Source organism: Mirounga leonina, unplaced genomic scaffold (genome assembly GCF_011800145.1).
Source record: "Mirounga leonina isolate KUSES-001 unplaced genomic scaffold, KU_Mleo_1.0 Mir_174, whole genome shotgun sequence".
NCBI classification, from domain to species: domain Eukaryota; kingdom Metazoa; phylum Chordata; class Mammalia; order Carnivora; family Phocidae; genus Mirounga; species Mirounga leonina.
Window position 1 is genome coordinate 83842342 of NW_023270451.1, and position 14351 is coordinate 83856692.

Here is a 14351-nt window from a genome sequence, read left to right on the forward strand (position 1 = left end):
GAAAAGAATCAACAAAGAAATTATTAGAATTAATGAGTGTTTAGCAAGACTACCAGCATATACCCTGCATTCTTTTATCCCCTTTTGCCTGGCAAAATCACAACTTTTGAAAGGATACACTAGAAATTTCTGCTTTCAAATCTTAAAGTTCTAATGTTAATATTTTTATCCTCCTCACAAATTACATAAAGATACTTTAACTCTTATCACTCTGTTCCTTGTATGTTATTGTTAACCAGTATTTTAGTTTTATCTTTTTTTTTTTAAAGATTTTATTTATTTGACAGAGAGAGACACAGCGAGAGAGGGAACACAAGCAGGGGGAGTGGGAGAGGGAGAAGCAGGCTTCCCGCAGAGCAGGGAGCCCGATGTGGGGCTCGATCCCAGGACCCTGGGATCATGACCTGAGCCAAAGGCAGACGCTTAACGACTGAGCCACCCAGGCACCCCAGTTTTATCTTTTTAAAAAAACTTTATAAATTATGCATTAGCATTGTGTTATATGGTCAATGATTTTTTAAGATTTATTTACATATCTTATATTTTCTTTTTTCAACATTCCTTTTTTTGTCTCAGATCTCCCATTTTGGGATCACTTCTCTTTTCTCTAAAGTATATATTTAAAATTTGCTTTAGTGAGAGTCTGTTGGCAGTAAACTCTCAGCTTTTGTCTGTTCTTGAAGAATAGTTTGGCTGGGAATAGAATTCAAAGCTGACTGTGATTTCCTCTCAACATATGGAATGTGTTATTGTACTGCTTTCTGGCTTCCTTAGCAACTGTTGGTAAGTCATACAGCAGTTGAAATATTGTCCTTTTATAGATGATCTCAGATTTCCTTCTGGCTTCCTTCAAAGGACAGAGTCCTCACCCTCAGCCAGGAGACCAAGTACACACTGGTGAGTGCAGGGACCAGGTGAGGGGAGTGTGGGGAGATCAGAGGAGGGGACAAACACACCACCTGAGCAGAGCTGCCGGCTTGGGTGTGATCTCTGCTTCTTCACCCTTTGCAAGAAAACTCAGAACCCAGATTCAGCAAGAGGAGAGGAAATTGGAACTTCTTTACCACCACCACCACCACCACCGCTGGTGGCTAAAATGCCAGGGGGCACCCAGATTTGAACTGGGGACCTCTTGATCTGTAGTCAAATGCTCTACCCTTGAGCTATACCCCCTGCTATACCAGTGAGATCCAATTAATACCCTTTCCCTGTGCAGCCACACCCAGAACTCGCGCCCCGGATGGCCCCTTCAGCACGGAGGCTGAGTTGCAGGACCTGCTTTACTGCTAACTCATTTCCCTGCTTTAGAAGAAGCGGCAGCAGGTTGCTTTCTCCCCCAGCTGGGCAACCTCTCCATCTTCAGGTCCTGTGCGAGAGCAGTAACTTGGGAAGCATTCCCTGACAGCTGGAAGGATCTGTCGTAACATCTGTATTGTGGTTTTTGTGCTGAGCACCTGAACACAGACTCAGAATGCCCAGAATGCGCACCACTTGAAGGGTAGAAGACACACGGACTGGTGGTGGGTCGGAGCCCTCCACACAATGCTACACCCTCGGATGCAGCCAGAGCCCTCTCTCATCGCCTCAGCTCTCCCCGTAGTCAACCCTTAAACTGCTGGGTGAGATGAGCCACCTGAAGAAATGACTGTCCCTAGGCTCCAAGTCCCCCTTTCTGGGCTCTGCCCTGCAATGCTGGCTCTGGGACTCTGTAAACCACGCTTATCCTTTGCCGGGTGGCTTCCCGGTTGGTCCCCCGTAGGGCTCTGGGAGGGAGACGGGAAGGTGGGAGCCGGACCAGGCACCTGTTCTGCCTGTGGTGGTTCCTGTTGGGGTCACCTAGCAGCCACAGCCCGTCCCAGGAGCAGCCGTGATTGCCACCTGCAGTTTGGTGCTCGCAGGACCCACCTTGCCACGGCTTTTCGGGGACACCAGTGCCTCCTTAGGGAACCGAGGCCAGGATCTGCAGAGAATCCCCCCACGCCCGTGAGACTTCCCAAGTTCCTCCTCCTCTCTTTGTTCCCCCGGCCCCGGAGCCCGAGCCGCTTCTTACAGCTACCACCTCCGTGAAACTCAGTCCCTCCTTTTCGTCTGTCAGTTCTCCACGTTCTGGTCGTTGTGGGTCGGATCTCCAAAAAGATCTGCTGAAATCTTTCCCTTGGTACCGCAGGATGCGACCTTACTTGGATGGGGCCATGGGGGAGACAGCGAGCTGGGGTGAGGTCACGGTGGAGAGGATCGGGGCACAGTATGACCGGGTCCTGGTAGGAAGAGGAGAGACACACACAGGGAGACGACAGCCAGGGAGGACCCTCCTCTTCAGAGAGGGTGTGCCCTGCCCCAACCCCTTGATTTCCGCCTCGGGGCCCCAGAGCGGTGCGCCAATACCTTTCTGTTGTTTTAAGCACCAGCTTGTGGTACTTTGTTACAGCAGCTTTAGGAAACTGATACACTCGTTAGCGATGATTTATATTAAATTCTCTGCTAAAATAACGGAGGCAGCTTTTGCCTCTGGACTGGACCCTGGATGATGCTGAAATTGGGACCATTGCGGCTCTGGGGAGACAGACCCTCAAAAAGGACATTTGGGATGGATTCGGCCTTGTCCTTGGTCTTCAAGGCGGTGCTGAGTCTATGGAATGACCGTAAGTGTGCTGGTTCGTAGGCTCAAGCCAGCCTCGTCCTGTCTGGGGTACTAGAGGACAGTGGCTATTCAACTCAATTTTGTCATTTCAGGTGAAGGAGGAAAAAGCAGGTTCTTGAAGGGGGCACCTGGATTTGAACCGGGGACCTCTTGATCTGCAGTCAAATGCTCTACCACTGAGCTATACCCCCTCCTGTTAAAGAAGGTGTAATTAATAAACTTACACTTCCACACACAGGCCGCTCATTCAGACTCACTACAGAACTGCTAGGTCTGGGCAACTATAAACGCAGCCTCTCATGCCATAACTATCTTCCTTTTCCAAAAAGGCACCATCCCTTCTCGGCACCAGCTTGGAAGAGCCCTGAAGTTTCCATCTGAGACCACAACGTCTGTACCTGGCTTGGTATTCTGGCAGAAAGTGAAGCCCCGGGGTAAGGTGCTGCCCACTGAACGATGACTAGAATGTTCATTGTCAGCTTCTCCATGTTAGTCCTGCACGAATTTACCTTTTGATATAAGCAAATTGATCCTTTCTAGTTTGTGATTTGGGGGCGGTGTCGGGATGGCGTCGGGATGGTGCCTTGAGTGTTTGGGACAGATGCGGGGCGTGTGCTGGTTCTGGTGGAAACAGACTGGCCCCCAGCGCTGGGTGCTGGCGGTGGGTGTGGGTGTTTCTTCAGCACGCCAGGTCTGCAGCTCGGCTTGGGGCATTGTTCCTAGAAAGCTTGCCTGGAGTCTCCTTTCCCCCTCCTCTTTCCTGGTGAGATATATATTTGTAATAAACGTTTGAGGCTCCATCTGGCTTCCGTTGCTGGACCCGAGGGCTCTGACTGCCACAGCGAGCTAAATCCTGAAGTGCCTTATGTTCCACGCTGCTGACAAATGCATCTCCAAGGGGGATAAAGTCGAGCAAAGCTTTTCCAACTTTCTGCAGCGAAGGATCAGCTTTATTTTTATTTTCCAAAATTCTGTCATGGCTCAATAATAGTGCATCAGACTTGCGGACTTTGAGACCCCCCCCACTGCCCCCCCCCCCGCCAACACCAGAGTGGAACGTCAGATTGTTGTAGAATTTCTAAGCATTGACAGAGAGCTCATGGATGACACTTTGAATGGCACCAGGCTCGTGCTTGCTTTCGCGACGTATTTACTGAAGGGCACCAGGCTCGAGGACATGCTGACCATGAACTCCTCCGGAATAGAGGGATGACTTTACTATCTGTTGAGATAGTCATGCAAGCCCTCTGTAGAACTACCTTTTCCAACCAGCAGGCGAGTCATACTCCACCAGTTAGAAACTGCATTCAGTTAAAGAATGCAGAAATGACCAGAAATGAGAGTGCTGTTGTGCAGGGGGTGGGGTGGGGGTGGGGGCAGACTCGCTCACTACTGTACTGTGCATTTCTAGTGGGAAAGACAGGAAGTTCCTGGGGGTGCTTACAGGCAAGGAAGCAGCCAAATGCACATGGGCCCTGAGCTCTCTTTATTCCACAGAGAGGTGGGCTTGGACCAGGTGGAGCTGGGTGCCCCACAAAACGTGCACCTATAGAAGGATCTTTCCTTGCACTGCTATACATTGTCACAGGGTGAGCTAGGAAGACCTCAGGAGCGCCCAGTTGACTGTAACCGTGGGAGTTTCATGGTCAAGGAAGTAGCCTTCTTAGAAGAGCCTCCTTCTAATGAGTAACTCAGACCTACTGAGCTAGGTCCTTGATACTTCGTAGTTGATGGGGAAAGGACAGGAGCCTTCTGACTCATGTTGATTTGTGGTGTAAACACATCTCCTTTGTGGTGTAAACAAGCTAGATACACATGCCTTTCTTTTGCAAAGGGTGTGTGCGGATGAGCAGACCTGGACTGGCATGGCCACTCCAGGGTGTCTTTAGGGACACAGGTTCCTTTTAGCTCTCTGGTCAGCCTTTCTTGAAATGTGGATCCTATCCTCAAGGTTGACCCATGGTCCAAGGTGGCAGCTGGTACTCCAGCCATCACATCTGTGCTGCAAGTAGGAAGCAGGAGTAAAGGCCAAAAAAAGGACATGTCGTGTTTGTCCTTCTCTGAAGTTTTCCCAGAAGTCTTGTCTAATGACTGCATCTTATCCCTCTTTGCCTCCCCTACCCAAAGAGAGGCCAGGAAATGTGGTCTTTAGGGTGGGCATAACTGCTCTATAAAATCAGGGTTCTGTTACTAAGGAAGAGGGAAGAATGTATATTGGGTAGTTAACTGGTGAGCTCTGCCCCCTCCACACACACATGCACACACACACACGCTCACATGCACACTCACACATGTATACATATGTGTGTGTTGCACAGTTTCTACTCTTTTTTTTTTTTTTTTTGTAAAGGGGTAAAATGTGGCTAGTTAAACATAACTGCAGGGTACTATGTAACTGGTGGAGTTGTATAATGCACAACCTGTGCATCTGTACCTGGCTGCCCTGTCAATAACCATCTCTCCAGTGTTCCATCTATAAAGACCTATCATATGAATGTCTGCTGTTTCTCAGAGCTAATGAGATATTGCACTCCGTTGATAAATAGGTATGTTTCCACTCCTGTTTGATTACCAGGAAGCTCAGAGATGAGTTTTATATTCAGCAATAGTAGCTTCTCCTAACCTGGGCTCTCAGGAATAATTATTTACCTCCTCTCTGAATGTTCAGTCCTTGCCTTTTTTCCCCTTTCAATTTAAAAAATTGTGGTAAACAATACATAACATAAAACGTGTTGCCTTAACCATGTTTAAGTGTACAATTCAGCGGCATTAAGTATACTCATATGGCTGTGCAACCATCTGTCTCCTGACCTTTTTCATCTTCCCAAACTGAAACCCTGTCCCTGTTCATCAATAACTGCCCATCCCCCAGCCCCCGACATCCCCCCTTCTGCTTTCTGTCGCCATAATTTTAACAACCTCATATAGTCAGCCCTGTTTATACTTGTTTGATCAGTTGGACTTTTATGTATCTTTTATTGCGAGCTGCCTCGGATTCAATTTTTTTTGAAGCAAGCTTGGTATAAACAAATAAAATCAGGATGGTAATAATTAGGCACAAGGGAAACACTGAGAAAGCCTAGGGCAGGTTTCCTCTATCCCTTCAGGAAATGAGTATGGCTGACATAAACATGACACACTCAGTCTTCACTACTTGTTGGAAAGCTAGATTCCGGGAGGCTGGGCCTAGGGGTAGCAAGGAGCTGTCCTTCCACTGGAGTGAAAGGTCCTCCACATAGAGGCATCGGGATTTGAACTGGCGACCTCTTGGTTTGCAATCAAATGCTCTACCCCTGAGCTATACCCCCACCTCCCTCTGTCCTTTTAATAAGATACTTCCATAATTCCAGTCTTTGCCAAGCTGTGCTCCCATGGTGGGCCTCCTGGGGAGCTGCCTGAGCGCCTTCTCCGGGCACGCAGCTCCACACCCGTCAGAAGCTGCTCTCCACCTCCCGCCTGCGCACCTGTGTCCGTGAGAACACCCCTCTTCCCAGGTGATGCCGGTGATGATGATGCCGGTAGTGATTACCGGGTACCGGAGGGATCCTACCCATTCCCTCCACATCTAAGATGCTTGCTTTCTTTTTCTGCCTCTCCCGCTCTGTTTTGCTTTCCTTTCCCAGGGACTAAGACCTGGGACTGATCAGAGGCTTTCTCCGGGCTTACCCCAGGGGAGGCACCCGGCCTCCGGCAGGCAGAGAAAGCTGCAGCCCCAAACTGTGGGGGGAGGGGAGTGGGCAAGGACCAGCCTAGGTGTTGGCAGGTGGGAGGGCCCGGGGTTGGGCATGGGGTGCTTGCTCTCAAAGAGCCCCTGCTCGGCGGTGATGCATTTCTAATATTGAGCCATCATTGCATTTCTGTTGAATCTTTCTTGGGTACTATTGGATAGAATTTTCTGCTCTTGTATTGAGATGATTCTGAAGTGAGATTGGCCTTCCCTGGTACAGGAGGATGGGTCCCTGCTCGAGGGTCTACTAGTAGCTGCTCCCTGTGCTAGACCCTCCAAACAAGCTCTCGGGTCCGTCTGTAGAGGATGTAGGCAGTCAAGCTCCCAAGACTCCAGACACAAGCAGATGAGGTGCTGTACTCGGCAGTCCGCCTTTCTTTAAAAAAAAAAAGAGTCAAGAGTGTTGGAAAGTGGATGATTTTTTTCCAGGATTATGAACAACACTTCGATGAACATAAGCACACGTGTTGCCCACTTCTCCTGATTTTCCTACGATGGCTTCCTCAAAGTGAAATGTCAGCCTCAGGACGTGGCTCAGCGACGTGGCCCTCCCAGCGGCTGTCACGCGTCCCCCCCTCACGTCCCTCCCCTGTGGTCCCCCCAGGTCTCAACACAGACTCTGCCCCTCAGCAGGGTGCTAACAATCCGCTTCGGAACGGGGTCTGCTAATCCCCAGCCGGCACAACCTCAGTGTGGTCGTCCCAGTATGGAGCTCGGCTCCCAGACCCACATGCCAGACCCCCGAATGCAAAGAGGCCCCCTGATCTGACCCGGCTCTCAACACCTCCCCAGTCCGCCTCTCAATACAGGTCCAGTAAGCCGGAACGCCCTCCAGGTTCCCCCGGAAACCAAATTAGCTGTCAGAAGGTTGCTTAGTGAGGCTGCAATCAGAGCAAATGGAATCGAATGTTCTTGAGGGTTTTCTGCTCAGGCCACAGAAGTTGTTCATGAATTATTCCCATTCCAAAGTACTGTCCCTTCTCTGGAGGCCAGAATACTCACACCCACCAGAGTGGGCATCTCAGTGTGTCCTCGGCTGCCCCTACTAGGTGGCTGAGTCCTGTCACCCCGTGTCCTGAATGCATGCTCCCCTTCCCCGCCTCGTGTCTCCACTCTCCGACCTGCTAAGTGTGTTCGAGTCTTGGTTCACAAACGGAGGGCTAGAGGATACGTCACTTCATTTTTCTACAAAACAGCTTGATCTCTCTTTTGTGTTCCATCCTGCTGAATGACAGAAATTGAATGACTCAACTCTGGGGTTCCCCACAACTTCCCCTGTGCTGTGCCTAAGTTCTGAAGGGGCTTTCGGAGTACCGCAGCTGTCGGGGAGGGTGGGCGTCTAGTCTGCCACCTGGTCTTGACCCCACTGTGAGCACTGGGACCTTCTGATCCCATGCTGGTCCTTTCTGCATCTTCTGCTTTGCTCCCTGGTACTTGCCACCATGCCCATGTGGCCCTTCTATGCTGGGATGGAGTTGGCTGTAAGTGCCAGTCTGTATGGTCTGAATCCCCCAGCGCCCAGATGGCTGGAATGTGAAAGCTGAGCATTGACAGTTTGCATTGACAGGCTCATCCCTTCCCCCTGGTATTAAGGATGCAAGCTCTCCCTGGCTGGCTGGCTGGCTGGGGGGCGGGGGCTGGGGTGGGATAGGAGCCAGAGGCACAGGAAATCTTAGTTACCATCTCCACTATGACCGGCCGCACCTGAACTGCAGGAAGACTCAGCTGCCTGTCTCCCCTCCACTGACCCCAGGACCCTCCATCCTTACAAGACAGCTCTCGCAGGGGCCTTCCTGCGAGTCAGCGTTGAACGTTTTCTGTGAATTGTCACCTTGAGTCTTCACGTCCACCCCTGAGCTGGGCACGATTATTATCCCCAAGTTGCAGATGAAGAAACTAAGGCTTAGAGAAATTCAGGAGCCCAGACAGTCTAACTCTGGGACTAAAGCTTGTGGACCATGTTGCAAGTTCTAACGCACAGAGTGAATCGGGTCTCTGCGTGGCAGGACTAGATGAAACACCAGCCAGTTCCTTACTGTGTGCTTTCTCTTCTGAAATATTTGAGAGATAACAGCGCGTCGCCCGATACTGTAGGCTATTAGGCTATGATGCAGTTAGTGAGGTCATAGCTCCCTTTTACCGATATTCCCGTCTCAAGAAGTCCCTTTGAGTGCGCCTGCTCAAAAACACATCTCTTGGGGTCACTTCTGCTGATGGCCAATCCCATCTGTTGCGTGCTGATTCTAGTTTCATGTTCACGGGGCAATATTATCTTCACGTTTTAGGGGTATCACCAGCCCACGTATAAACCAAAGTGGGTGTGTCTTAGGAGCTGGAGGGAAGCACTACCCCCCCACCCCCCAAACCTCTGGGCAAGTTGAGTCATTTCGCCAATCCCTGAGGTGAGAGCCCAGCTGGCTGGAGGAACACCAAGCAGCCAGAACTCATCGCCTCGTCCATCCACTCGCGACCTCACCCTGTGTTGCTGGTGATGCTCCTGATGCCGCCAATGAGCCCGAAACCATAGTAACTGGTTCTGTGAGCATGCTTCTTTGTTTCTCCTTGCTTTTCAGTGAAGTTGCCTTAGAAGTCAGCCTTTCTCCATGGTGTTAAGGGGAATACAGAGAGTTGTCCTCACACATGGATGCACGGCTGATTAATGTAAGATACAAACCCTCATCAGAACCAGAAAACAAAAATAGTATTTTTTTTTTTAATTGGGGAATGTAATTTCCTTCTGTTATACTTAAGAATACTTATCTATGGGAAAGGGATTTTTAATTTTTTTATTATGGAAAATCTCAAATATATACAAAAGTAGTGGCATCCGTCATTCAGTTATTGGTCAGGGTTCTCCACAGAGACAGAGACACAGAAGCAACAGAGGGGATGGTGGTGGAGGGAGAGAGGGGTTTATGATAAGGAATTGGTTCCTGTGATTGTGGAGGCTGAGACGTCCCATGATCGCGCACCTGCAAACTACAGACCCAGGGAGGCTGGTGATGTGGTTCTAGTCCAAGCCTCCCGTCCTGAGAACCGGAGAGCTGCTGATGTAAGTTCTAGTCTGGGGCAGGAGAAGCCGATGTCCCAGCTCAAATAGGGAGAGAATGATTTGCCCCACCTCTGCCTTTTCCTTCTATTCAGGCCCCCAATGGATTGGATGATGCCCATCGGCATTGGGGAGGGCAATTGGCTTCACTTAGGTTTTACTGATCCAAATGCTAATCTCATCTGGAAATACCTCACAAGCACACCCCAAAATAATGTTTATCTAAATATCTATGTGCCCTGTGATCAGTCAAGGTGACATGTAAAATTAACCATCATATTTTCAACATGGCCAAGCTCGTTAGAGATAGAGGCTTGACCAGAGTTCAACCTTTGGCAAGAAGATGTCACTGGAAGGACCGTGTACTTCCTTTGTATAAGGATGCTCCTCATGTCTGCTTGTTTCTCTTTTTGTGGAATTGGGACTAAGTGGTGTGTTGAGGGGTTGTTAACCTCGTCAATTTCCCCATCAAACATTTATCTCACGGCTTTAGCAGGCATTGGTGATACTCGCTTACATCTCTTATGTCATTAGGAGCTGCAAATGGTTTTATTCCCATCCTCTACCTCATTAGCTCAAATTCTTGTATAAGGAAAGATATCCTTTACCAGCTATTTGGTTCTGTTGGAGTATAGTTAATAGCAAAGGTATAGAACAAATGCTTGATTCTTTCCTTTTATTTATGAATTTTCAGAATAATGAATCCATGCCTTAGCAACCTCCAGATTTGACCAGTGAGAGCTTTAAAAATATATACATATCCTCATGGATTGATGGATTTTTAAATGCATGTTTTCTGTGTTTCAATCAATTACACTAATTTTTCTTTTTGATCCTCAAATAGTCCCACTTTGGCCACTGGGCACTTGTTTAATTTGGCTCCTATGTCCACTTACCATGCTTCTACTAGTCTTTGAGAATTTCTGTGTGGGTGAGTGTGAGGGTGTGTGTTTGCACAAGCAAAATGAGATTGCCAGGCTGGGTGGGCTGCCTTTAGTAGGCATCAAGCCCCATCACACAGATGGACTTGTATTTGTCTGCAAGGTGGAGGAAGGTGAGCCGCACAGGGGAAGGGTTGGCCGGAGCCTCCGGAGCATGATGGGAAGGACAGGTAGAGAACACAGAGTCTTGGGAGAGAACTCCAGCAGAACCGGGGAGCGCCAAGGGCTCAGGCCTTAGAGGGGGGAAGCCCCGCAGGAGCTGCTTGCCTGGAAGAGGCCGGAGCCGACCTGGCTGAGGATGGGCCTCAGTGCAGATTGTCCACACTGGGGATTCTGGCAAAACACAGCAGAAAGGGGGAGGACATTCAAACAGACCCATGCTGGATTCCCCACCAGTCTTGGTGGGTGAGACCTTATATGATATATTTTCAAATTGTATATTTTATTTTAAAAAGATAAACACTGGGCGCCTGGGTGGCTCAGTTGGTTGAGCAACTGCCTTCGGCTCAGGTCATGATCCTGGAGTCCCGGGATCGAGTCCCGCATCGAGTCCCGCATCGGGCTCCCTGCTCGGCGGGGAGTCTGCTTCTCCCTCTGACCCTCCTCCCTCTCATGCTCTCTGTCTCTCATTCTCTCTCTCGCAAATAAATAAAAAAAATAAATAAATGAAAAATAAAAATAAAATAAATAAAAAATAAAAAGATAAACACTGAACTCACAGAACTCATATGATACAGTGTTCAAAAGGTACAAAAAATATGCTGTTGGAAGCAATTGTCGCTCAGGAGGTGAATGGATAAACTGTGGTGCATCCAGACAAAGGTATATTATTCAGCGCCGAAAAGAAACGAGCTCACGAGCCAGGAAAAGATGTGGAGAAAGCTTAAATGCCTATTACTAAGTGAAGAAGCCAATCTGAAAAGGCTGCATACTGCATGGCTTCCCGAAAAAGGCAAAACTATGGAGATGGTAAAAAGTTCAGTGGTCGCCAGGGGTTTTGGGGGTGAGAAGAGAGATCAACAGGCAGAGGATTTTTAGCGGGGGGTGAAGGTACTCTGCATGATACTGTAATCATGAATGCATGTCATTGTACATTTGTCCAAGCCCACGGGTGATTATGATGTGCATCACAGTCGCAGACGTACCACGCTGGTGGGGGGTGTTCATAGTGGGGGCGGCTGGGGGTGGGTGGAACGCAGGGGTATATGGGAAATTCCTGTACCTTCCTCTCAATTTTGCTGTAAACCTAAAACTAAAAAAATAAAATCTTTTTTTAAAAAGATTTTATTTATTTGAGAGCAAGAGAGTGAGAGCAAGCGAGCACGAGCAGGGTGAGGGGCAGAGGGAGAAGCAGGGTGTCCGCTGAGCAGGGGGCCCAATGTGGTGCTGGATCCCGGGACTCCAGGATCATGACCTCAGCCAGAGGCAGACACTTAACTGACTGAGCCACACAGGCGCCCCTAAAATTTTTTTAATTTAAAGATTTTATTTATTTGAGAGAGAGAGAGAGACAGAGACAGAGAGCATGAGCAGGGAGGAGGGACAGAGAGAGAGGGAGAAGCAGGTTGCCCGCCGAGCAAGGAGTCCCATGGGGGCCTCCATCCCGGGACCCTGGGATCATATCCTAGGACCCTGGGATCATGACCTAAGCCAAAGGCAGACACTTAACCAAGTAAGCCACCCAGGTGCCCCCTAAAAAAATAAAATCTCAAGAATAAATAAATAGATTTAAAGAATAAAATGTGAAAAAGGTACGCAGTCAAAATTCTCCCTCTTCCTCATCTGACAAACCTCCCTCTTCTGATGCTTGGAGGAGAGCCAGATTAAGTTTCTTTTACGGTCTTCCAGTCTACATGTAGCTAATGCATAGGCTCTCTTGGACTTTATTAAGAAGAACTCACCCCTTCCCAGCCCTAGGAGAAAGGCAACCCCAGAGTCAGAGACTCAAAGTCCCTGCGTGCATGCCGTGCTGTGAGCGAGACAGCAGCTGGCTGAAGGGAACTGTTGGGTAATTACAGGGGACTTCTGGATTTGAACCAGAGACCTTGCGATCTGCAGCCAAGTGCTCTAACCTCTGAGCTATGCTCCCTGCCTGAGCAAAGAGATCTTCGCATTTTGGTAGCTATACCCAAGACACCTGGGAGAACTAGACTTAATGTTTATCGAACACTTCTAATGTGCTAGAGAAACTATTCTAAGAGAGAGAGATATATATAGAATATAGATACATATATATAGATATAGATATGATTTAAAAACCATCTTGGTGGTATTATCACCACCACCACCATCACCATCCTCGCCGAGGATGACACTGACACAGGGGATTAAAGCAACTTGTCCCAAATTACAGAGTAAGTGACAGAATGAGAGCTAGCCACCACTTTGCTCATACGTCATACTCATTTGCAGAGCTTTGTCTTGTAAATATTTTGGTGGAAATATTTGTCTTATAAATATTGTGTGGAAGAAATGTGCTTTGAGTGGAATGCAAAAGACAATGCCTATGAAAATCTTGTGACCAAAGTACATATTGCAATACAAAAAAAATCAGCACTAAGAATACTCTTTTTTTTTAAAGATTTTATTTTTACCTATTTGAGAGAGAGAGAATGAGAGAGAGAGAACACCTGAGAGGGGATAGGGTCAGAGGATGAAGCAGACTCCCTGCCGAGCAGGAAGCCCGATGCGGGACTCGATCCAGGGACTCGATCCAGGGACTCGATCCAGGGACTCGATCCAGGGACTCCAGGACCATGACCTGAGCCGAAGGCAGTCGCTTAACCAACTGAGCCACCCAGGCGCCCCAAGAATACTCTTTAATTAGCACATTTTGCTCTGAGCTTACCAGTCACCTCAGCACCTGTATCAGAGCATTTTCACTAAATACATTATGGGCTGCAGAGCAAATTGAAGGTGGTTGTCCGGGGACCTGGAAATCCATGGGTTTCCTGCACCTTCCCAGAGCCACCTGCCTACCGCGGTCTCTTTCTTGTAATTGGGGGAGCAGCCCACCACACTGTGGGGAGCAAAAGGAGCCTCTCTGTACTCTGACCTGCACACCCACCTACCCCCTCAAAACTGCCAGAAACCAGTGAGGCTTCCCCCGCTCAGGAGGGCCCACCATCTACAGGTGGCTGGCCCAGATGGACAGGAGCTTTAGGAGGAAAGTGCTCACCAGATTTCAAAGAGTCCAGAAGCCCCACAAAACATAAAATATCTCATTTAGAAATGTTTATATTGATTACATGTTGAAATGATAATGTTTTGGATCTATTGCACTAAAATACGGAAATCAGTTTCACCAATTGCTTTTTACTTTATATTTTTAAAAATGTCCCACCTTTGTTGAGATATAATTGACATTTAACGTTGTATTAGTTTAAGGTGCACGACATAATAATTCAGTATTTGTATATACTGTGAAATGAGTGCACAATAAGTCTAGTTAACATCCATTGCCTCGTATAGTTATATATTTTTTTCCTGGTGATGAGAACTTTTAAGATGTACTCTCTTAAAGATTGATGGATTGATTGATTGATTTGTCAGAGAGAGAGAGAGAGCACAAGCAGGGAGGCAGGCAGAGGGGGAAACAGGCTCCCCGCCGAGCAGGGAGCCCCACGCGGGACTCAGTCCCAGGACCCTGGGATCATGACCTGAGCCGAAGGCAGACGCTTAATGACTGAGCCACCCAGGCGCCCCTATACGTCATGCTTTAATTCACCTGGACTTTATTTTGATACACAAAGAGAAGCTTAGTTGCTACTTAATAATTTTTCCCAAATGGCCAACTAAATTCTCCCAGCATAATTTACATAAATGGCCTTTCCTTTCCCTGTGCATTTAGGACCACGGTTGCTATTAGGCAGTGATGGTATGGTGAGGTGAGGTATGTGGGCGAGCTCGACCGCTTGGGTTCGCAAGCTCACTGACTAATCATTGCACGTTGGATTACTTATGTAAGATCCGGGCACCTCAGTTTCCTCATCT

The 14351-nt window shown here is 48.4% G+C and overlaps 2 non-coding genes across 2 annotated transcripts; both read right to left on the reverse strand.

Annotated features, from left to right (window-relative positions):
* Positions 1-1101: 1101 nt before the first annotated feature.
* On the reverse strand, positions 1102-1173 carry TRNAC-ACA. Its single transcript has one exon. It is a non-coding gene; the product is annotated as a tRNA-Cys (tRNA).
* A 1587-nt stretch (positions 1174-2760) lies between these two features.
* TRNAC-GCA lies at positions 2761-2832 on the reverse strand. The gene has a single exon. It is a non-coding gene; the product is annotated as a tRNA-Cys (tRNA).
* Positions 2833-14351: the final 11519 nt, after the last annotated feature.